The sequence below is a fragment of the Nyctereutes procyonoides genome, unplaced genomic scaffold (assembly GCF_905146905.1).
Source record: "Nyctereutes procyonoides isolate TBG_1078 unplaced genomic scaffold, NYPRO_anot_genome, whole genome shotgun sequence".
Classification (NCBI taxonomy): Eukaryota; Metazoa; Chordata; class Mammalia; order Carnivora; family Canidae; genus Nyctereutes; species Nyctereutes procyonoides.
The window spans coordinates 22,855,126-22,875,027 of NW_026575160.1; positions in this window are offsets into that span (position 1 = coordinate 22,855,126).

The window sequence follows — 19,902 nt, forward strand, 5'->3', positions numbered from 1 at the left end:
TGATATGGTGTTAGTCATACTTCACCAAAGGGCTGTACATACATCTGTTTTTCCTTCAAAAAGTAAAATAAAAATGTAGGAAAAGGTAATCAGTGAAGCATAGCAATCTCACACTTGCATATTTTAAAATCTATGATCACAGCAGGAATAGTAGTTATCTAGTTGCATATCTAAATAATAGGCTTTCAAAATTCCAAGCTAAATTTAGTGTTATTTGGAACTATGTATGCTCTTTACATTTTTTGAAAAGATTTTTAATAATTGACACTTTTTATAGAGAACCAATGCCTAGAGCTGGAAATCTCATTTTCTATATGGTATGGTATATTCCATCTTTCTGACCATTTCTCTGGTATAAACTAGAATTTTCAGATTTGGACATGAAAAAGATCTTCCTTCAATACCATCATCTGTCACATCTATTCCACTTACACACTGTTCTCTTGTATAAAGGGTTTTTCTTCGGGAACAGCCAATTCATCTGGCTGGTGAAGCCTTCATAATACAGGTACCAAAGCAAGACAATTGTTATGTGTGGTTAATGTTCTAGGATTCTTCACACTCACTAACAAAGTTGATTAAATCCAGGGAATGAACCCTAGCCTAAGCCTATCCTGGGAACTTCTTGCCCCCTGAGGCTGTTTCTGTGATGCTGAATTGAGTATTTCCTTCCTATTGTGGCCAGATCAGGAGAAGCATTGGAATTTTTCACTGTTGAGAGAAAGGTATTTAAGGATGAGGACTTTCACCCATGATAGGACAGAAATTGTTGACAGATAAAGGTTTCCAAATGAGCAAGGATGATCATGATTACTATAGCACACTGGCAAGGTGATACTGTGTCACTGTCATCTTGATATGACTGGTACCAAAAACAGATTGGGGGCTGGATAAATCTTTACTGAATTGAGTTATAGGAAGGATTTTTAAAAGTATGTGGAAGTTTCTTTTGCTACTATCTGAGGTCTATGTTCCTGTGGATACAAGATCATACTTTTGAACAAGACAGTGTCATACAGGGTGATACGCTTGAGTTTCTCCCAGGGTAGTTGAATTTGGGTAAGAGGTTTGCTGTACATACTCTCTTGCCTAAGTCTATCTTGGCCATTTGTATTCATTGCAGACCAGGGCTCATGTTTTGGGGATATGTTCTACTTCATTCAACAGAGAAAGAAAAAATAGGGCTTCAGAATGAGAGAAGGACCTTGCACTTGCAGGAGAGTACACTATGATTAAAATCCTTGTCTACAAACAGACTGAAGTGAAGACACCTACCACATGGAAGTGAAAACCATACCTTTTCCCTCTTTATACATTCTTCTGACCACCATGGTCATTGGTCATCTATTGAATATGTAAAGGACAGAGTTCCACGTGGTCATTACTCTCCCACAATCAGCTGACATCCATTTTAGTCACATGTAGCTGCTCTGAACACTTATTTTCCTTACGAGGAATCTACTGTTTACTTCTGCCCTTCTGCTCCAGAAGGAAACTTCAAAAAATTGTTTCTCATTTGCACATGACTATATCTTAGAGCTGACTCTGGAAAATTAAATGGAAAGGGGTTGGATATATTTAAAAACAGTAGATCATAAAAGGAGAGACTTCTGTTTAGTAAATTCAAGGACAACCTCAGAAGTACTTTCCTGATATCTACATATGAAGTGCTCTGAAGGCAGATTTCATTTAGACCACTAGGCAGTGCTTGGGGAGTCCATTCACTCCCAACCAGACAGCTCTGCTATATATGGAAGGAAAGAGTATAAATGAGCTCCGGGGTAGACTTGTTGGAAACCTGGCTCCTTCCATTACAACTTTGGTGATCTACACAATTTACTTAAGCTCACTATTACCAACTTTCTTCATCTAGTATAAACTGGGTGTAATAATATTATCGATCTCTGGGTAATGCTATGAGTTTTAACTATATTAATGAGAATATTTAGAATAGTACCTGGAACACAGTTATAATAAATATTAGTTATTGCTATTATTGTTGTTATTACATTGGATTTCTGCCTACTAATTCCTTTGAAAAAATGGAACAATTTTCTTCAGCCAAGAAATTTTGAAACCTACCAATCTAGACTATTAATGTATGAAAATTCTCTTTTCTCCACTCTAACTAAGCATTTTGCCTGGTAAATTGGAAAGGGTTCCATAGTTCAGAGCAATGAAGCGCTCAGGTCAGTGCTGGGTGAACTCCGATGAATTGTTCTTTGATGAGTTGTCATTTTCTATTCTTAAAAGAGGCATTAAGAATTTTTAACAATGTTCTAGTTGCATTATCATTTGGATGGTGTGTTTATGCTAATATCTACTGCCAATCCTAATTATCAGCAGTTAAATTCATTAAAAAATAATTTTTTTTCCAGACTCTTGTCTGATTCACCTTGCTTCCTAGAATATCTCAATTTCCTTTTGGTTCACTTGCTGCAAGGATCAAATGATTTATTCACCAAACGGTATAAATCAGAGGTGCTTTTACTTATTCACCAGTCATTTACTCAATGCTTCTTGACACTTTGTGGCTATCCAAACATTTTTCCATATAACCTTAGAGGTCATATGGTCCAACAGATTACATATTATAGAATTATTTTTGTATGCTCAGTGACAGGTGGTTCTCCGTCTGTTATACCAGGGCTAGGTTCTTGCCTGGGAATAGCTCATACTATAGTTGGTGACACATTATATAGACCTAAGAGTTAAGTTACAAAGCTTTCACATTTTTCAATCTAATAAGTCATGCACACAAATATTACTCACTTGTCCAAGATGCAAACTAAGTAGCAGTCAGGTTGAGAGCAGAATTCAGATGCTCTGCTTCTAAAATACAACTTTATCATGACACTACTTTGCTCAGAGCCATTTTTTCTTGTAAAAAGTGTTGTAAACAGTGATTAGCTATTTAGATAGGCTACAAAATAAACTTAGTTTAATGAAAAAAAAATACTTGTTTTTATGGTCAGAAGTCATGGATAAGAGATGAAGTTTTGAATGAATAAGAAATCTCAATTTTGTTAATCTACAAACTCAGATTATAGTGCTTGTCCTGTCCACCATGTAAGCTAGGTTTGGCACTGGATGAAATTACTCTTGAGTAATGCTCATACTCTTTTGTAGGAGGTAAGATTTCTAAATTTAGGAATATCCCCTTCATTAGCATATCTTTTTCCAATCTTGTGGAAGTACTTATCATTTTGGAGGAAAAACAATGTTCTTTATCTTATACATCTTGCAAGACCTCAGTACCAGGTGTTGAACGAGACAACCTAAGCTTTTGTGGCAGGAAATGAATCTCCACTCATAAACCCAGTCTTTTAAGAGATACCTCTGATAGAAGGTGATAATTGTTCTCTACTAGTTCTTCTCCCTCTCTCTCAGAAACAGAACACCCCAAATCTTAGTTCATGACTTCTCAGAATAAAGATCACATTCCCTTGACCCCAGGATGTGTCCCTGTGGATACATTCCTGCCAATAGAATATAACTACTTGTGTAAGCAATGTGTGGACTTTCACGGGGGAGGAGTGTTCTCTCCCTTCAGCTTTCTCTTCTTGTTCTCTGTAATATGGATATCTGTAAATTTTTACTCAATCATCCCAACAACACTTGAAACATATATACTGTTAGTATTCTCACTCTGCTAGTGAGGAATTTGAGGTATAGAGGGGCCAGGTATCTTTTTTAAAGTTTTCTTTTTAAAGATTTTATTCATCCATTCATGAAAGAGACAGAGAGAGAGAGAGAGAGAGAGAGAGAGAGGTCAGAGACAGGCAGAGGGAGAAGCAGGCTCCTTGCAGGGATCCCTATGTGGGACTCAATCCAAGGACCCAGGGATCATGCCCTGAGCCAAAGGCAGATCCTTGCAGGGATCCCTATGTGGGACTCAATCCAAGGACCCAGAGATCATGCCCTGAGCCAAAGGCAGATGCTCAGCCACTGAACCCCCTGGGTGCCCCAGGGCCAGGTATCTTATCAAAGAAACATAATCCTGATGGAGCCAGGATTCCCCACTCAGGAAGCCTGGCTGGTGAGACTGTGTGTGTAATTACTGCTACTCCTCAGAGGGCAGTGGAATTTTTGCTCTGCCTTTTTCCTGGCTGGGCTGGAGGGGATGTGACTGTAGTCATCCCTGTGCCTCCTCTTTCATGGACATTAGTAAGGTTCCACATATATTACCAAGTTTTCGGGGAGGCCTTGGTGGTCTGCTGGTCATCTTTCCACCATAGATATGACTGAAATGCCCATTGTGATAAGAGTAAATTTAGAAACACTGATTGGAGCATAAAAGGCTCTTCATGTTTTTAGCCCGAGGAAGGAGAGAAGCCTAGAATACAGATGTTAGATACAGTAGAATTAACATTTCAGAAGTGGTATAACTGTACCTCTTCTGCTCCCAGTTGCCTGGACAATGAGTCTTAATTTTATAATGATTTTATAATGAGAAAAGCTCCTTTTCCTCTCTATTCAAGGAAATAGTGAGGTCTCCTGCTCCTTTGTCTAGAAAAATTTGTGAGAGGGCTTTGTGGGTTTTATTTTCAAAGCTGAAGTCCAATAGGATTAAGGCAAGAGGGATTTCTTCCAAGGTAAGGATACTACTAGAGACTGAATCAGGAGCAGAAAAATGACTGTAGCTCAGGGAAGAAAACTAGAAATTTATATAGTTTTACAACTTCATTGGTAGAAGGAGTTCAGGGGGAAAGGTCTTTAATGATTTCATACTGCAGATAAAAGATAAAATGATGAGGAAAGTAATTTTTTTAACTATAAAAAGACTACATTTATGCTGGAGGTGTAAAAGCTGGGAAAAAGAGCATGAATGATGTTCCGTGACAAATCAACCAAGCAATTGCAAATCCACATGGTTTTGCCTGTATTTCCCATCTGCCTGTGGTCTGGAAGGGACTTTGTGCTGAAAAAACCGGTTGTACCTCCTTCCAGCCATCAGCCTGGCTGGAGACTATAGTGGTCTGTGTGTGAATGTTCTTTCTGTCCCGTATTATTGGTCTGAAAATTTGGGATTGCTTGGAAATCATAAAGAATTAGAACCCCTGAAATACGTATCCTCTCCACCTGCCTTACTCTTTCAGTCAGATTGTTCTGCTCTGTCATGCCATTCATTCTTAGATGATGCGATCCTGGTCAATCCAGAAGACCCATGTAGGATTCTGTTTCCTTAAAGTTTTGTGCGACTACAGGTTATAGTACGAATTCCAGTCCAAAGGCTCATAATTCAGCTTGGGGACATTCTCTTCAAACCTCATTCTTCCCAAGGTGCTAAGCGTGTCAAAAGGGAGACCAGGTTGCTCTGCCATGAGCTTCTCCTGAAACAGACATGGAGCCCCATCTCTGCTTCAAAGCAAAGGAAGGGAAAGAGAATGCAGGCCAAACAATATATCCTAAAGTTACCCTGTCCCACACATAGCACATATACACATATTTTATCTATAGACTGAGAATGGGCAAATAAGGATCCAGCAAAATAATCAGTCTTTGAAATGTGCAGCTGCCTCATGATCATTGAGGGCTTGGCTAGTGAGTCTTTCCACCCTCCATTGCCCATCAGAGGCCTTTGCCACGTGGGTCACTTCCAGTTTGTAGGCATTCATGGTCCCAGTTTCTTCTGCTTGCCAGGAAAGCTGTATTCAGTTTCCTCTGGGATCCCTAAGCTTAGTCCATCTTTATTGTAGTCTTTGTTCCTTGAATTCCAGGAGGCCCACTGCTGGCAAATAACTCACCTTTCATCTTGGACCAGGTGACAGTGATGTCCTGTCAGTTGTTTTCCTCTGGCATTTCTCTTTCTCTTTCTTTTCTCCCCACGTTGTCTGGCATCACCTGCTAACCTGTATTCCAAAATTCCCTGACATAAAGCTCAACTCACAAAGCATTTTATGAAGCATGTAGTGCTCTATAAGTGAGCAGTATTTTTCTGTATTTAAGCAATTATACTTGCTAAAATTTGATTTTTCATAAATAGTTGTACTCAATAAAAGCAGTTTTAAATGGAGGAGGATAAAACAAGCAAATGATTTTGGATCTTTTCAAAAGCTTCAGAAATTGATGGCCCTTATTCTTTTTATACTTCCTACATTGGAACTTCCTGTGACAAATGGAGACTAGGGTATTTTGTGTGCATGCATTTTTTGGCTCTAGTCCCATAAAAAGGGTCAGAAGAATCTTTCCATTTGATAGTTCAGAAAACTGCCATAACTGCTAGTTCAGCTGACAATTGCCAACTTAGTTGTCCAACTGGCACCAGTAGCTTATCTGAGATTGAACATGAAATGTTTAAACACTAATACTTCTGAGCCACTGAAACAGTGTGTCTGTGCTGTGGGGGAGACATGTTTTCAGCTGTAATTCCAATCACAAAGTTATGTTTTCTTCCAAAAAGAATGAGCAGAATCAAATCCTCCCATTGTTACAAGGCAGTTGGATAATGCAGAACAAAATCAAATGGCCAGGCTGTGTTGTAGACGTGGATCTTGCAGTGTAAGAATACTCTCATGAGCAATGAGGATGTCAGGAACCTGAAGAGCCATTAGGTGTGCATCATCTACTAATAGTGTTTCTGACACATAGTAGGTGCTCAAAATATGTTAGCTGAACATGGAAATGAAAGATATTAGAGGGAATGCATCCACTCTGGATGGCAAGTATAAAGACTCAGACTTTGAGGTGAGACGTAAGTAATTACTGATTAGAGATTGAGATTTGCCTTCAGTGATAGGATGGGTATTAGTATCTGATTATATACACACCCCACCCCTTTAAAATTCATTAAAACTCCTTAATGACTACCTGTTGTCCTTAGGATAAAGTCCAGATTCTTCAATGTGTCATATGCCTTGATTTTTGTCCTGTCTTCTTTTTTTAAAGATCATTTTGAGATACATTTCCCATTCTTCAACCCATCACCATGCATTAGCCATCAAACAACCTGCTCCTTGAATAGATAAACAAATTACAGTATATCCATATTTGGAATGCTATTCAGCAATGAAAAAGCAATGTAGTACCGATGCATCCAGTTCAAAAACTTTATGTTGATACCCAGACACAGGAATACATACCAATAATTCCATTATGGAATTTGGGTTTTTTTAAAAAAGGTTTTATTTATTTATACATGAGAGACAGAAAGAGAGAGAGAGGTAGAGACACAGGCAGAGGGAGAAGCAAGCTCCATGCAGGGAGCCCAATGTGGGACTCAATGCCTCCAGGATCCAGGGAGTCTCCAGGATCACACCCCGGGAAGAAGGCAGCACTAAACCTTTGGACCACCGGGGCTGCCCACCAATAATTCCATTAAGAAGAAATTCAAGAACAGGCAAAACTAATCCATAGTGATAAAAGTTAGAACCGATATTGACTGTGGTTGGTAGCAATTGAATTATAGGGTCACAAAGGGGTTGTCTTAGGGAGTGGTGATGCTCTATACCTTGACTGGGGTGGAGGTTACACAGTTGTATATGTGTGTCAAAATTTACTGAAGTACTTTTCAGGCATGTACATTTTCCTGAAGAAGACTTCTGTGGTTTGCTTTTTATAGATCAGATTATGCTACTTCAGGTATTAGTATCTTTGTTCATGTCCTCTGCTGGGAATCCCTATATTCTTCTTTCTCCCTAACACCTCCACACTTGGGAAATGCCTACTAGTTTATGAAATTCAGGTTGAAGAGCCCCTCTGCGAAGCCTTTCCTGACATTATTTTGGAGCACTAATGTGGCTAAAGTAACCCTGCCTTTGTGCTTTCTTCAAAAGTTCCTTAACTAAAAGATATTAGATATTTTTATCCATACCCCAAGAATATGTTATCTAGAGTTGTTGATTAGCTATCCTTAAATTAACTATACAGTAGTGTCTATAAGTGCTTTTCAGTTGTGGTTTCAGCCATTTGCAATAAGTTAGTCAGGAATTTGCTTCACCATCCTTTCACTCAAGTGTGAATTTCCTGCTGTGGTTGTTTCTCTGTACTTCTCCCCTCTGCATGCTGCCCTTCTTCTCACGGTACTGGGGAGTACAGTGGAAAGATGGAGTCACATAGACTTTCAGGAGACTGGCTTCCCTCATGGGTCTATGACCTTAGGAAAGTGAGTCAATTTCTCTGAATCTCAGTTTTCTCTTATCTGAAATGGGAATCATATGACCCAACTCCTGGCATTATTAGGAAGAAGTGCAAACATAGTGAGCGGCTTCTAGTTTAGGACTTGACCGTAGTAGTGCTCCTCCATACATATCAGCTCCTGGTCCTGCCTGCTGACCTAATCAGACTGTTGTTTTTAACTGATGTAGGTCCAATGGCTTGTTGGGCTTGCTGCCCACCTCTGGCACCGTTTCAGTTGTGCTGTTTCTCCTGGTCAGACAGATATCTTCACCAAGGGCAATCGAAGCTTTTCCTGTTTTCTGGCTCTTGAGACAGGTCGGGTAATCAATAGCCTGAGAGTTCTCCAAATACAACTTTGCCAGCATTTTTAAAGATATGTACATTTCTCTTATAATAAAGTACTGAGCTTTCCTCTTGAGTTGTGGCCTCTCTGTTTCCATGATAATCTTGTCTCCTTTTCCGGATACTCACCCAGAGTTGTGCCTCTATTAATTTTCATGAAGTAGCATCTACTTTCTTCTTTGAGAATTAAATTTTTCTTGACTACTTGACTTTCTTGATATGTTCAAACAGAGTAGTTGACATCCCAGACCAGCCATAATAAAGGAAAAAAAATTTCTTTCCCATGGACAGATGTCTTATCATTCTCATTGTCATTTGACAAGAATAGTCATGTTTCCAAATTTCCAATAGCCAAATATTGTTGGCAAGTTATATTACCACCATACTTTCCTAAGTAAGTTAGAGGAATGAGGTATGGTGAGGATAGACTCAGGATCCTTGCTGTAAAAAAGTTGAGATAAGAATATTTGTATCATGTCTGATACAACTTAAAATTTTCCTTCTAATTAGCACACATATGTTGTTATCACTATTATTAAATCATCAAGACTGGGCTAGCTTTTGAACTCATAAAAAGAATGAAGAGAAGGAACACATTTTCCTGAGGTTAATGACTGACACTAGTGGTCTGGCACATTATTTGTTAAATGAAAACTACAAAAAGAGGCAAATTATGTGCAAAAAGATTAGAGAGTAAAAATCACATAGAATTACTGTGCTTTCAGTAAGAAAGGCAGAAAGTGAGGGGTCATATGACATGTTGGCTAGATAAAAGAAAAGTACTCTTGAGAAGAAAACACAGCATTAGTTCACTAGTGGAGAACTGTGTAAGGAGAAGTGTTGGGGAGGAATGGGACCAAGAAGGCAAGAAGAAGCTGGCTGTATCCATATGCTGGAGATGTAGATAAGCAGGAGTCTGGAAAGAAGGGAGTGGACTCTGTGAAATGATTGAACCCATTTCTTTAAGTTAAGCTTTCAAATGCTTTTGTAATAATTCACAGGACACTTCAGAGGAGTCATGTAATTGAACTGGCAGAAAAATAAGGAATAGCCCCCCTGAAGGCACCATTGTGAAAGAAGAGCTCCTTGCCTGACCTGTCCATCCTGGGTTCAGCAGCATCATCACTCCAGACACTTGGATCACAAGGTATGAATGTTCACTTATGAGCCTGGGTTTTACAGAAACAGCATCAAATATGACTAGATCAGGGGCTGACCCCAGATATATGAATTGTATTTAATTAATATAACACTACTACTAAATAACGATAAACATTATACTTTACATATATGTATGAAGAACTCCACTATGACTCACTCCCAGTATTGTTCTACTATTAAATGGCAACTAAGAAATTGGATGCTAAGGGAATGTCCAATGCTAGACCTATTCTGGGTCTTCTTTCTTTGAAAACTTTGTGTGTAGGATGATCCTCTTCTGTGTCACCAGGTTCTTCATGATGTGTTTTCCCTCTGTGAATCAAGATTGATTGACCAATTGTTAAAAATACCCAATTGTTTCATTTGCAACTGGTAAAAACTCACCCTTGAAACACAGGTTTTGTTACCAGCTCTCTATCTGTTCTTAAGTTGCTGCTTTATATGTTTAATTGAGGGACCTTGTAACAACAGCAATAATAATTGGAAACCCTTATCTACTTTACACACGTACATATGTGTGGACAACTTAATTGTAACCAGGACCCCATAAAGTAGGAAGTAGTGCCATCCCACCGTATTGCTGGGACACTTAGGTACGGGGACAGATGTAGGGTAACTTGCTCACACTGTCTGTGCTGGTAATTAGCAAAGGGGTTTGAGCCTGGGCAGCTTGAATCCAGAGCTGGTGCCCTTAACCACTGCCATTTACTCTCTCTCAAAAGCTTCATTCTTCCTCCTATGTAACCTAGCTATTAGAATTAATCAAAATGGTTCCTCTCTCTTCTACATAGCAATCAGGAGAATTCTATGGGTCATCCTTCATTTTGATGGAAGGTTTGACTTTTAACCAGACCTATAATATGATAAAGCTAACTCTACTATGCAGAAGTCTATTTTTTCTTTTTTTTTTTCACACTATCAAATGTCTCATAACCTGCACTTTTTAATAAATATGTTTTCATTTTAACCTATGTGCTACTGTTTGGTCATCAATATATTTTGCTTTAATATATTCAGAATCCAGAAGAACGGGCCAGGATATATATTCAAAATTTGTATAGAATTGGTGTAGAATTTTGGGATGGAGAATGAGAAGTTGGAGTGGGCACATCAGAATGTGCTTCCTGAGCAGCTAGGAGAGTGATGATGATGATGGTGCTCTGATGTGGATGTTTCAGGTGGGAGAGAGTTTATAAATGGGTAGGGAGTGGAGTGGAGCTAAACCTGACTGCTGTCTCAAGAGGAGTAAAGGACCACTGAGAGGGAAGGGCTAGTAAAGTGAGTTTTGACCCCAATCTTGAAGGAAATAATGGGTGTACTGATAGCACCATACAACGTAATCTGTGTGGATGAGAATCTCAGCAAAGTTTGGAGGCAAAAATGGCCAAGATGCAGCTAATCTGCAGCGTTCCCTTCGTTTTTATTTTTTTTATTTTTATTTTTATTTTTTTATTTTTATTTTTTTAATGGTTGAAGTATTTTATTTCAGATGTACAAAACTTTATACCTACATAAACAGTATAAAAATTATATTTAAAGATTATCTTAGCAGGTACTTTAAAAGAGAATTATAAAACATCAAGAGCTATGATGGTAATTGTAAGCCCACGTGAGAAATTCAACTTATATTATGATTGGTACAGCTTCAAGTATTTATAACTAAAATAATATTAATAGCAAGCCGTCTCTGGATATTCCCCATGTACCATCACAGTAGCAAAATGATTCTCCTGAGTTATCTCATTTATCTTCATCAATACCTATAAAGTAATGTCAATTCCCTTTCAGAGGGAAGAAAACTTAAACTTAGAGGTAGGTTATTTGTCATAAACTTAACAGCTAATAAACAACTGATTTAGGTTTAAAGTTTTCAACCCACAGTCCAACACCAGAACCCACCCTTATTACTGTCCATGCTTTCTGGAAACACAAAACTTGTTCCTCCTTATCAGAGTAAGATAGATTTTTAAGTTGCTACTATGAAGTCCAATGACAAGAAGGAGAGAAGACAAAAGACTTTGATAATTTCAAACTGAATACTCTTGAATCCACAAGGGATCCACTTAGGTCTTTGAGGGGTTTATACTCCAACTGTTTGGGATTAATGGGGCCTAATATTGAAGCTGATTTACCCTAATTCCTTCAGGCTCTGCTACCTATTATGGGGGCGGGGTGGTGCAAGTTAGACAAGTAGACTTTAAACTTGTGTTCACATCACTACACTGCCATTTGTTTGTTATCATGTACATGCCATTTCAGAAATTCTAGAATAGTCTGTACATAAGTATCAGTCATGACTTTCACCTCTTAGACCCATTGTGTATGATTCTGGCTGAAGTAAGATTCAAAAGTGGTCAGTGCTTGCTTAAGTTTCTCTGGATATCAAGAGAATACGAATCAAAGGAAAAATTTGATGGTACATGAGCTTTCCCATTCTCTTCAGCTTTCTCTGCCTAGTGCTGATGAGAAGGAACTAATTCCTACCAGATACATGGGTATAAGAAGAGAAAGAAGTGGAAATCAGTAACTACATGAGGCCCCTTTATAAAATACTGCCGCGGCTGAACTTAGCCAGCATTATCCAATGTCTTCAATTTTTAAGCATGGTTCACAAACGAGGCAAGGGCACCACAAATGAATTACCAAAAAATAAGCATTCAAGTGAATGTTAATTATTAAAATACTTTATGAAATGATAGATAAAGTACATTGTATAGGATAAACTCCATTAGGTCTCTGCTTTAAGTTTCAACAAACACAGTCTGCTGCTAGTCCTGGGGAAGGGCCCACTGAGCACCTTTTGTTCCAGGAAGTAGGAATCTGTTCCCGGACGGTGGGATGGGTCTGAAAGTTCTAACACACTTTCTGAAGAGATTCCACATCGCACTTTCTTGTGCCTCTGTCGTTTGGCCATCAGCTTCTCCACTTGCAAGCTGAGGTCCAGAACTCTTTCATTTTATCCCAACAGATTTCAGTGATCCCTCTCAAGTCTGGCAGAGATACGAATTTCTTTGGTCTTCCAGATTCTGGACGTTTGCGGAGTAAATTCAGTGCACTCACGTACTCTGCTTGGGATCTCTTCGAGACGGCACACTCAAGTCTCCATCTGATTTAGTTACAGCTCAGGTCTGCATCTCAATTTAACCTCTTTGATACCCTGCAATTCGTCTCCTCCGCTGGTGGCAGCAGTAAACAAAATGTTAACCATATCAGCAACAGCATAACTTCGACTGCGGCCCCAAACCTACGGTTTCTATACAGAACATTTATCTCCCCTCCTTCCACAACAGAAATAGCTTTCATTTTGTGGGTCCTTGTCAACATCCTAATGTACCCTTCATTTCTAAAAACAGATGTAGCAATCTCTTTATTATGGTTATTGTTTTTTGGCTTCTCAGATAATTTTAACTCATTTCTAGAAATGTTATCACAGCTTTATCTTTATTGTGACCAGATGCGAGCAGATTCAAAGCAATTGGGGTTGTCTGGAAATGTTAGAGTTTGTGTAAAGCAGACATATCAGTCAGAGGTAGACTGCTGTAGATTATAAACACAAGCCAAAACACTTTGCACAAATGACAAAAACAAGAAACAAATAAAAATCTCTGTAAGACTACATTGCTAATTTATGTGTCTATTAAATATAGTATAAAGTTTATTAAGTTGTTTCAAATGCATATTTCCTATAAAGTCACTAACTTGTAAGCTAATGCTATTTATTTTTGGTCATTAATTCACCCTTCTTTATGAGAGGTAAGAGCCTCATAAAACCTTAGAGTTACAAGGACCTGAGAGATAATTAAATATATGCCTTCCCTTTTGCAAATGACAAAACAGAGGCTCAAAGAGATCAAAAGATCTTCCTAAGGTCACATAACTGGTTACCATCAGAGCTGAAGCTAGAATTCTGATCTTCTGACACTTAGGTCATGAAGTGCCTATTTTCCTAATATTCTCTGAAGTGGCCTTTATGGATACTTGGAAAGTCAACCCCTTAAGTGTCTGGTACTAATTACATCACGCATTATACACCAACGGTGTGATACATTATAATTCATAAGAAGACTTTATGAAACTAAATAAAATATAAACAGGATTGAATTTTTGTTATATGACACATTAGAGAGATTGACATTAGAGGCAAGGATAGAGAATTACAGTGCTGTTTTAGGGAGACTTAGATTTAAAAAAAAAAAAAAGGAACTTGATATAGCAGTAAGCCAAGGTAAATTCTTCATCAGGGAGTGATGTGATTTTATGATGTTCTAGGAAGATTATTTTATCAGTTATATGGATATTGGCAAAGAGTCAAGTAGAAATCAAGAGAAGGAAAATGATATCAGAGGCTTCTGAGATGATCCAGAATTGACATGAGTTAAGTATACCCTCCAGTGATGGTGACATCCGTGGACCACTCTTCATTTAGTATCTGTCTATTCAGGCTGCTGTAACAAAATACCCTGGACTGGGTGGCTTAAACAACACAAATTTATTTCTTCCAGTTTTGGAGCCTGGGAAGTCCAAGATCAAGGCACCAGCAGATTGTGTGTCTGAGAGCCAGCCACCTGGTTCACCGCCATCTTCTTGCTATGTCTTCACATGGCAGAAGGGGCAAGGGAGCTCTCTGGGGTCTCCTTTATAAGGGCACTAATCCTATTCATGAGCTCGTGCTCTTATGACTTAATCACCTCCCAAAGTCTCCACCTCTAAATAGCAACACAGGAGATTAGATGGCAACAAAAGGATTATGACACAAACATTCAGTCTGTAGCAATTAGCGACTGGATAACATCAATAATGGGGAAAGGTGAAAAACTATTTGTCATGGTTCCTAACCAAGGCTTTGAAATCTATGGAAATTAAAAAATGCAACCACCCAAGCTCAGCCTTTGTGATTCTGATTTGATCCCAGGTGGGTTCTTAAAAGGTGACAGTGTATATGAAGTGCTAAATAAGAATGGGAGACAACAGGAAAAAATCACTTTTCAAAAAGAAGATGTAGGGATTCTTCAGTTTACGAAAGCAATTTTATTCTTCTTCCTTGAGAAACTGTTGAATAAGTAGACTACTGCTAGTTAATGATAAAGCCATGTGCTCCTTACAGGTGACTGAGGTTAGACTCAAACACAACACCCCTAGACGTCCTAATGTAAGCAGATAGAATTAAGTACATATAAAATCATAAGAATTACTTGCTTTCAAGTGTCCTGTGTTTTTATTTCACCTTTTCTCCTTCTCATTTTCCATTCTCTTTCCCAAGTCCCTGGCTACTCTCTAATTTTCCTCTTAATACACACCTCTCTCTCTGTCCTCGGGCCCCTCTCACCAGATGGAGTCCTCTGGGAGGAAGAGTGGAAAGGGAGACTAATGGTGCCAAGCCTCCTACCTGAGTGAGAGGACAAGAAGTCTTGATTGTTTTCCTTTAGAGAGACTGGGGCGTAGTAGGATTTGTTTGTGAGCACAGAATCTGTCCCCAACTTTCTCATTGTCCTGTTCCACTTGAGTCATTCTAATCTGAAAGTCCTGCTGTAAAGTGTGGAGGATGCACAAGGGGTCTTCTTTCATCTTTGAAAGATCACCACTCACTGTTTTGCATTCTAAGAGTGTGCATCTCAGCCTCTACCTCATAAACTCCAAAAGTGGGATCCCTGGGTGGCTCAGCGGTTTAGAGCCTGTCTTCGGTCCAGGGCATGATCCTGGAGTCTTGGGATCGAGTCCCACATCAGCCTCCCTGCAAGGAGACTGCTTCTCCCTCTGCCTGTGTCTCTGCCTCTCTCTCTCTCTCTATCTCTCATGAATAAATAAATAAAATCTTTTTTAAATAAATAAATAAACTCCAAAAGTACAGGCTGAAGATTCACAAATTCATTTCTCCATTTTGGACTTCTTTGAACTCCAGATCTTGTATTCCAACTACCGGCTCGACATCACCACTTGTGTATGTAATAAGTATCTCACTTTTAACATACTCATAACTGAACTGATCAATTTTTGCCCCAAACCTGTTTCCCCTACATGGCTTTGCTCTTCTTAGTTACTTGTAATTCCATTTTTATGGTTTCTCAGGACAAAACCCAAAACTCTCAATCTCAGAGTTTGATCACCAGCCAAACAAACAAAAATCCTTGGAGTCATTATTGACTAGTTTCTTTCATTCAACTCACACATCTAATTTGTCTGCGAATCCCATTCACAGTATCTTCAAAATATATCCTGGCTTCCAGCTATGATGGACTGGCTTGGAGCTAACTAATCCTCCCACTAAGAGCAGCTAGAAAATCTGGATAAAATATAGAAAAACATCTGTTTGAAGGCATTGTATGGTTTCCAAGGCAGCCAGGATTTGAGGAGTCCTAATCCCAGAATAAAGAGAATTGCAGAGAAGTGAGGTTTACCTTCTAAGCCAATTCTGCCCTTGAGGTAGTATGGGCCAGGAGTCAGAAAAGCTGAGCAAAAAATAGTTATAGGAAGGCTGGTGGTACTGGGGAGATAAAAACTGGACTATAGGGCCTGCCAGATGGATAGGCCCAGAATCCCAGTTGAAAGCCCTACATGTCAACAGGCAAGGTATCTAAGGGTAAAACAAACAGATCAGGCCTGATAAAGCTTAAGCCCTGAGTGGGTTAATGGCTCCGCTCCTACTCAAAACTGCCTTCTAGAAGCTTAAGAAGGGCCCTTTGGAGAAAGATGTCATCACCCTTTTGATCCTCTACAACTTTTCTATAAACTGTCCTGATTTATTATCATATATAACCTTAGGGCGGAGTAGACAATGAAAGATACCCACAGGTGATTCAGATATTGGAATTTAAAATAACTTTAAAAGTAGTGTTCAGGAGGGGTCCCTGGGTGGCTCAGTCAATTAAGCATCTGCCTTCCACTCAAATCATGATCTGGAGGTCCTGGGATAGAGCCCCCGTCATTGGGCTCCCTGCTTAGTGGAGAATCTGATTTTCCTTCTCCCTCTGCTCCTTCTACCCCTGCTTGTGCTCTCTCTCTCTCTTGCTCAGTCTCTCTTAAGTAAGTAAGTACATAAATAAATAAATAAATAAATAGTGCTTAAACAACTTAAACTTAATGACAAAATGGAAAACTTTGCTGAAAAACTGAAATCTCTAATAAAGAATAAGTGGAATATCAAGAACTAAAAATTATCATTTTCTGATGGTGGTAATTTTTTAAATGCCTTCTTTAATTTTGTTTTGATAAACCAGAGGTTTTTTAATTTTACTAGTCATCTCAAAGAGCAAACTGTAGACATTGGTTCTTTCCAGGGAAATGGGCTTGTTTGCAAGAGGCAGCTATAGATTAACCTAGTCAAAGCACACTAGGATTTAGTTTTCACATCCAGAAAATGCAGGGTTTAGATTAAGTGAATATTTATTGAACTTCAGGAAAACATTGATTTTTGAGTTATAAAGAAGGCAACGAGGTGGAGATGTGCCACAGGTAGAGTTTAGGAGAGAAGTCTGGGTTAGATTCATAAGCTAGAGGGTGTTTCATCTGCCAAGAAGTGGCAGTTGTAGCTAAAAGAGCGTATGGGATCACTAAAAAAAACAGTGAAAAGACAGAAGAGGGAGCATGGAAGGGATAGGGATAGAGAGCTGGACATCTGTGCATTTCCAACTAGTTGTCTTTCTCCATCTCAGAGTTTGAGCACTGGCCAAACTACTAAAAGGGCAAAACAAATAAATACACTTCCCCTGAAATATAAAACGATTAATTTGTGTTTTACTAAACAATTGTTCTTCTTTTTCTTCTTCTTTTCTTCTTCTTTTCTTCTTCTTCTTTAAACCTTTTCTAGTAGAAGGTATATGTGGACATATATATGTATGAATGAATGACTTATGCTTCAAAAAAGTAGGATTTTTGAGCACCATTAAAGAAAAAAAATGGCATTTAAAGATAAAGTAAGGGATCCCTGGGTGGCGCAGTGGTTTAGCGCTTGCCTTTGGCCCAGGGCACAATCCTGGAGACCTGGGATCGAATCCCACGTCAGGCTCCCGGTGCATGGAGCCTGCTTCTCCCTCTGCCTGTGTCTCTGCCTCTCTCTCTCTCTCACTGTGTGCCTATCATAAATAAATAAAAAATTAAAAAAAATAAAGATAAAGTAAGAAACTAAGGTTATGCAGTCCCATTCTCAGAGAATCAATTAATTTAAGGACAAGGGTATTGAAATGGCCTGAATTGTAGGTGACTCCAGGGGACATGGCTACAACAGGGTATTAGAAAATTTCCATGGCTATGTGATTTTAGAGCAGATGTTGGGTTCCTTGGAAGATAAATCAAAACATCTATTAAAGCTATGTGTTTATCACAACCATAATAGTTTAGGTCTTCCATTTTAGTCATTCACATATATAGCTTGCCCAAGATTGAATGCTTTTAATTTCTTGAGCATATAGGCCATAAATACTATGTAAACCTGATGACGTGTTAGTCAATGACCTATAATCTCAAATTGAAAACTGTGCTGATCTGGCAGGCTGTGTAAGAAATTTTCATCACTCTGGTATTATCAAAATCCTGACATGCTTTTAAAAAATTGTTAAAATTAACTATGACACTTGCTTTAGTATACACATGGCCTTATAATTTACAATGCATTTGCCATGCTGAAAGATTGATTTCAGATAGGTCTAGCTTGTCTGACTGGGGAAAAAAATTGTCATTCTGTTTCATAGAATAAAACAAGACTCCACAAGACACATTCAGTTAAAATGAAGCAAAATCTGCAGTGTTTGAGAATGGTAATGCCTTGTGTTATCTGGATTTATTGATCAAAATAAAATCAGTGTTCCATTTCAAATCTGCCTGCAGCAGCATGCTCTTTTCAACAGCCTCAATTTTTTTTAAAAGCTTCCCACTAAACTCTCCACCCCCCACCTACCCCTTTTCAGCATAAAAAAATCTTACAGAATTGCATACTAACTGGAAGATTAATAAGTCATTTCCTATAAAGTTAAGGTAGAAATAAGCCAATGAATTAAAAACCCATAGGTAGGGGAGCTTCTGAAAGGTACTTTCTTAGCACATGAAATTACAAGACGTTTCTATTGAACCCAACAGATTAGATTTGAATAAAACCTAATCTTACATTAAAAATTATAGCATGAGAGACTATGGAAAATTCTCTTACAAAGTCTTAAAACTTTTTCTTTTGTGAAGAATTATGTACATAGGGTATTGATTTTTTATCTCAACTAAACAAGAGAGAAAAATCTATTGCTGAGACCTACCCCAAAACCTAATGTTTAAAACAACAACTATTTGATTTCATCTCAAAATTATATGGATCTGGAATTCAGGCAGAGCTTCGCTGGGTGATTTTTCTGCTTCCCCATTGTCTTGATGGAGATAACTTAGTGGTACTCAGCTGGCAGGTGGACTGATTGGCAGCTTCGCAGGTGTTTTCAGTTGACATCCTGGTGTGGGTGGTTGGAAGACTGGGCTCCCTGACTCTCCACCATTTAACGGAAATAGTTGTAAAAATTTTGCAACAAATTTTAACACAGCAAACACTGTTTCAGTTTTAGGTCTTTCAAGAAGCCAAGATAGGAATAGATAGGAGATTTATTGAGGGTAAACATCTGTGAAGGATAAAGAGAGAGTGAGCAGAATAAGGAGAGCCTTCATACCACAATGAAGGTCTGATATCTATGAAAGGAGGGAGGAGAGGGAGGATTAGGTAGTAAAAGACTTAAACTTTAATGGAGTCCTGGCAAAGTCTCTGCCCTGAGCAAAAGTTCCTCATTAGAAGAGTACCATGACAAGTGAAAATGAGCTAGACCTAATACTGCATTGTGCTAAGTCATTGGCTGGAAGCATACTGGGAAAAATAATTGTCCAGTGGATCCAGAGGGACGACAGCTAGAGTTAATGATCAGCTGTGCTTCCCACAGTAGGTTCTGTTGAATGACAATGTAAGACACCTCCATGACTGCCATATCCACCGAGGTAGGCATTGCATAAATAAGATGAGATATGGTAATAAGGTAAGTAATTATGCTTATAAGGGTAAGTAAACACCAATGTCTGTTCCATTTCCTAAAGTGTAAAAATCATCAGAGAAGAAACCACTGTCTTGATTAGCAGACTTCGAGAGAGTCTGAGGAGTTGTGCTTGCTCTCTCAACCAAAAAGAAAACAGCTATAGTCTGGCTGCAAGCACTCAAGTCTTTGGCCAGGTTTATCTTCTGGGCCATTTATGATTTATTATATAACAAACTTACCTTTTTGTCTTTCAGTGACTGATGGGCCTGGGCAGGGGGTTGAGCGTGGG